We start from the raw sequence: 6,381 nt of genomic DNA, 5'->3' as shown, positions 1-6,381 counted from the left end.
CTGTCTTCAGCTCAGATCCTGATCCTGCGGTTCTGGGATCCAGCCCCACCTCGGGCTCCCTGCCTCTTCCTCTCCTACTCCCCCTGCTTGTGTTCCTTCTCGGCTGTGCCTCTCTCTGTCAAATAAACAAATAAAAGCTTTAAAGGAAAAAAAAAAAAAAAACACAAAAAAACTAATGTGTCTTCCTACCTCTTTATATGTGTCTTTCTACCTCTTTATATATAAAGTTTATATTTAAAAGTCATTATTGCATTAGGAGATGAGAAAAGGGTATGCAGCTGAAAATGATAGGGAATGAAATGTATTATCGAGGAGGTGAAATTATAATAAAAATAAATAATAATCTAATTAAATAATTAAAGGTTGCATTACATTCCTGGATTTTTTGAGTTTTTGTAGCATTTAGCTGCAATTTTTTAAACTTATTTTTTAGTTTCAAGTTTTTATTTAAATTCCAGTTAGTTAACATGCAGTATAATATTAAGATGGCAGCATAATTTTAGTTTCAGGTGTAGAGTTTAGTTGATTCATCACTTATATACACATTTATACATTTAGCCCCTCCCCACCCACCTCCCCTTCAACAACCCTCAGTTTGTTCTCTATAACCAAGAATCTGCTTTATGCTTTGCCTCCCCTTTATTTGTTGTGATTTCTGTTCTCATTCTAAGGAAATGTGGACCTTTTAAAAAATATATTTTAAGTAATCTCTACATCCAGTGTGGGGCTGGAATTCATAATCCCAAAATCAAGAGCTGGATCCTCCACTGACCCAGCCAGCCGGGTATCCTGGAAATGTAAACTTATGTACCTAATTTTCTATTGATCCTTTAATATTCATTTTTTAAAATGGGTTCCCCAAATTAAGCAAGCTTTAGGTCCCACAAAATATAGATCCGCCTGGGTGGCTCAGTGGGTTAAGCCACTGCCTTCGGCTCAGGTCATGATCTCAGGGTCCTGGGACTGAGTCCCGCATCGGGCTCCCTGCTCAGCGGGGAGCCTGCTTCCCTCACTCCTCTCTCTCTCCCTGCCTGCCTCTCTGTCTACTTGTGATCGGTCGAATAAATAAATAAAATATTTTTAAAAAGTATATAGACCCACCTCTGTTTTTCTTCTTAATTAATTTTTTTTTAGTGGGGGGTGGGGCAGAAGAGAGGAAGAGAGACTCCTCTTTTTTTGCGAGAGAGAGTGAGAGAGAGAGAATCTTAAGCAGGCTCCACATCCAGTTCGGAGCCTGAAGCCAGGCTCGATCTCATGACCCTGGGATCATGACCTAAACAAAAATCAGGAGTCAGACACTTAACCAACAGAGCCACCAAGGTGCCCCCATCTGTGTGTTTAGTTTTATAAGAGGGTTTGCCAGTTTCTTTGCTTACCTCTCCTCCATGTTTCTCACTTTTTTTGGGGGGGGAGGTTCATTTTCCTTCTGGCTCAAGTACATCTTTTAATAATTCTTCCCATGAATGTCTGTTAATGACCCTACTTATTTCCTCTCCTGTCAGAGACCACTATTATCCTAAATTTAAGATTTATAATTTCTTTTTATCTTTGTAGTTTCACCAGAAAAGCATATTGTTACCCATGTTTTAAAACTTTTGTATCAATGAGCTAAAGGTGTATATATTTTTCAATTTGTTTTTTTCCACTCAAAATTATGTTCCTGGGATCCTACTATGTTGTTGAGTATAGCTATAATTTATTCCTAATCATTACTGTATTGTATTCCATCACCCACGTTTTACCCATTTTACTGTTAATGGACATTGGCTTATTTCTAGTTTTTTACTAGTAGGCATAATGCTACCTTAAGCATTTTCATAAATGCCTCCTGGAAATCAATAGTTTCTCTGGAGTTTATACTTAGGAGTGGAATTGCTAGGTGTTGGAGTATGGACATCTCCATAAAGCAAAATTGGTTTCCAAAATGACTGTACTAATTTACCTTCCCGTCAGTACTATGTGACAAATTGCCTTGCCGCACGTCACTGCCAGATGCCTGATAGTTCTAGACTTGAGTATTTGCCAGTTTTATGGATATTAATAGTTCTTCATAATAGAATTAATTCGTGTTTTTCTGATTGTTAATGAGACTGAGGGACACTTTATGTGTTTATTGGCCATTTATTTTTTTATAAAATGCTTGTGTAATTCCTTCGGTCTTTTTAAAAATTTTTTTTGTTTTTTGCTTACTGATTTATAAGAATTTTTTACATATTCAGGATATGTAAATCGCTTGACAGCTATATATTTAGCGAGTATGTTTTTATATAAAAATATATTTGAGGGCACCTGGGTGGCTCAGTTGGTTAGGTGACTGCCTTCAGCTCAGGTCATGATCCTGGAGTCCCGGGATCAAGTCCCACATCTGGCTCCCAGTTCCATGGGGAGCTTGACTTTCTCCCCTCTCATGTTTTCTCTCTCTCACTCTCTCTCTATCAAATAAGTAAAGAAAATCTTAAAAAAATAAAAATAAAAATAAAAATAAATAAATAAATATATATATATATATGACACATCTCTTTCCAGTCTGTGGCTGGTCACTTCATTCTCATTATAGTGGCTTTTGATAAAATGGATATTGTTATTTTTAATGTAGCCAAATTTGTTAATTTTTTCTCTGTGGTTTTCAGTTTTTATTTCTTGTATAGGAAAATGTTTGTATCCCTGAGATCATAAAAGTATTCTCCCATATTTATAGTTTTGTATTTTATATATAGTTCATTAGTTCATCTAGTGTTGATTTTTGTATATGATATGATGAAGGGGTATAAGTTCTAATTATCTTATGTATCTTATCAGTGTTTGTTTTTATATGTATGTGTCTTTTCTCCCATCTCACTTGTTATACAAAAGATACAGTGTTAGATACAGGAAAATGGTACTCTGAGAATAAAATGTAGCCTCAATGCTTAAGGGTTGAAAATTAAATAGCTATGTTTCCACGTTTGAAAGTTAAAGAAGAATAATTTTTTAAAAAAACCATACAAAGGAAGTAGAATAAAAAACACTATAAAGAGCAGAAACTAATTAAATAACCATCATATAAATAATAGACTAATTAAACAGAAATCACATTAAGTAATAGAAAGGCTCAAGGAAGCCAAAATATTGTTCTTTGAAAAAATTAACAAATTAGATAAACTCTGGTGTGACTATTCAAGAGAAAGAGAAAAGACACATGTAAATTTTATTAAACTGATAAAGGTGTCATAAGTTTGGATATACCAGAGGTAAAAAGGATAAGGAGATGCTTTTCGTTAACTTTATGCTGATTAAATTGAAAATGTAAAAGAAAACATGCACATTTCCAGAAAAATGTGTATTGATTTTATGTCTATATTGCTACACTCTTACCAGTACTAATAATTTCTGTGTGGATAATTTTAGGTTTTCTACATAAAACAATTTTAGGTTTTCTACATAAAAGAACATGTGAATTGTAACAGTATTTTTCTTCTCCCATTATCTCTGCAAATGTCTCTACAAATTTCTTTCTGGAATGCCTCTTGGAAGTATATGTTAGAACTTCTCATTCTGTCTTCAATGTCTCATAAATTCTCTTATATTTCCATCATTTTATCTCTGTGTTGCATTACAGGAGGTTTATTCAGATCTGTTTTTTCAGTTGACCATTTTACATGATGATTTATTCCTTTAGTTTTTAATTTGAATGAATTAATCATTTATTTCCAAGAGTAAAAGTGATCTTGGTTCAAATCTGCTTATTTTCTGTTCATATTGTCCTCTTGTTCCATTGTTTCAATTCCTTCATTCACCATTGTTTCAATTCCTTCTTTTGCCTCTGTAATCATTTTAAACATAATAACATTTCTTGTCCCTTTCACAGTGTTCCGGTATTGATAGTTCTGTGATTTTGTTGCTTATCGAGTCTTTTGATTCATCTTCATTTCCTCACATGGTTTGTAATTTTTTATTGTGAGCTCATCTTTTATTATGAGCTCATCTTAAGCAGTGATGGTCCTTTCAGTGGAGTCCTAGGTACCCTAGATTATGGATTTGTCCCAATATGTGTATTAATTTTTGGTTCTGCAAGGGTCCCAGCATTTTTATGGGCCTTGAGCAAATCGACTTCTTCTTGTCCAACTTTTTGTTACTATGTCTGCTGAGAATTCTTGTGCTATAAGACGACTATATGATTCAATCCTATACTCAGGCTTGGTTTAATTTCTCAGAAGAGATGTTTCTTTTTCTTTCACATCCAAAGCCTTGAATATTACAAAATACCTTGACCTTTTTCCTTGTTGGAGCTCTTGTTAGTGTCATTTTTATGGACTAAGCAACTTTGCAAGAGCTTTTCCTTAATCGGCCCTCTCAATTCCAGATATTCATCTGGAGTGGACCCAAGGCCATGTCTGTTGTGACCATGTGAGGTTTATACCACAACCCCCATTCTCTAGATACTTGTTCCGTCAGCCTAACCTTATAACTCCAGCTACCAGAGAATTTTCTTTTCTTCCCTCTTGGCTCAATTATCTACTTTTAAAAACACAATTACTGTGTGGCAGTAATTTATTTTGTTTATTATAACTTAGCCAAGAGAGTGTCCACATCAGCCTTTCATGTTGCAAGAACCAGCAGTGGTAGAAGAAGTCTTGATTTACACACAAATTTACATCACATTTTAAAAAAAGATTTTATTCATTTTAGAGGTGGGTGGAGGGGTAGAGGGAAAGGGAGGAAGAGTCCTAAGCAGACTCTGCACTGAGCATGGAGCCTGGCACTGGGCTCAGTCTCACGATACTGAGATCACAGCTGGAGCAGAAACCAAGTGTCAGGCACTTAACTGACTGTGCCACCACGTACCCTGACATCCATAGTTAAATAAATATTCCCCATTGAGTGGAATTATAGGTGATTTTGATTTTATAGTAAAGCCTTACTTTTATTGCTTGGACTTCATACAAGGACTATGCAACACATTTATTATTTGAAAATATTATAAAGTCATTTCAGTTTTGAAATGAAAATTGGATTGGAGTATCATATTACCATATAGTTCAAAAATTATTTTATTCTCAACTCTCTTTGTTAAGCAGGTGGAGAAGTCACACCAAATTCTACAATTATTCTGTGTTTGACTTTAGAATGCATCACCAATTCAGCTCAAATGAGGAAAACAAATTTAAATTAGTCTAAACTTGAATATTTTTAATTTTTTCCCAGATTTTATTTAGACAGAAAGAAGTATAGAGTATGAGTGGGGGGAGGGGAAGAGGGAGAGAGAAAATCTGAAGCAGACTCTGCACTGAACACGCAGTCCCACGTGGGACTCAATCCCATTGGCCCAGAGCCAAAATCAAGAGTCGGATGCTTAACCAACTGAGCCATCCAGGCACCCCTGGAATATATTTTTTTAAGATTTTATTTTTAGGGCGCCTGGGTGGCTCAGTGGGTTAGGCTGCTGCCTTCGGCTCAGGTCATGATCTCGGGGTCCTGGGATCGAGTCCCACATCGGGCTCTCTGCTCAGCAGGGAGCCTGCTTCCCTCTCTCTCTCTCTCTCTGCCTGCCTCTCTGCCTGCTTTAAAAAAAAAAAAAAAGATTTTATTTTTAAGTAATTACTACATGCAATGGGAGTCTCAAACTCACAACCCCAAGATCAAGAGTCCTATGCTGCACTGACTAAACCCACCAGATGCCCCTAAAGCTTGAATATCTTTAATGCTGTTTTATTTCTTCAAGTAAATGCAATAAATGGAACAATAAACACTATCAAGGAAGGCCCTGTGTTCCATAATAAACAAACATTAGTTGTTTTATGCTTCTGAATAGGAAGACATTTTCTACTCCATCCCAGCTCTTCGATGCTTGAATTTACTAGTTAACATTAAGTTCAGGTATCCTCGAGAGTGTTGTACTGATAACATTGGAAATGTCTATGGTTCCATTTCCTAATGATATTTGTGCATGTTTGTTTCTGGGTATATCTGGGATGTGGGATGTGTCTTGGGGTGTGAGTGTGTACATGTGTTTGAGGGAGACTGGCACAAGGTGTGGGGGTGTCCATGCCTAATGATTTTTGATTCTCTTTTTTGAGGAATACCTTTACTTTTGGTTTTGGACCTATTCAAATGATTATTAATTCTAAATGATTTAGGCTCTAATAATGTTTTTGTCTAAATGATTTGCCAATATAGATATATTGAAATATTTTTGAGTGTTTTTAAAAAATCTAAATTATTTCTCATAATGTCACATAGAAAATCACCTAGTATATTATCTGAACATTTCCCTCAGGGCCCCTGTTTCCTTCAGAAAATCTTTAAAATAAATTTTGTTAAAAAACAGATTCTGAAGTTGCCTGACTGGCTTAGTGGGTAGAGCATGTGACTCTTGATCTCGGGCTTGTGGGTTCAAGCCCT

Source organism: Neovison vison, chromosome 1, assembly GCF_020171115.1.
Source record: "Neovison vison isolate M4711 chromosome 1, ASM_NN_V1, whole genome shotgun sequence".
NCBI lineage: Eukaryota > Metazoa > Chordata > Mammalia > Carnivora > Mustelidae > Neogale > Neogale vison.
The sequence above is the reverse complement of the archived record's forward strand: the minus strand, read 5'-3'. Positions refer to the sequence as shown.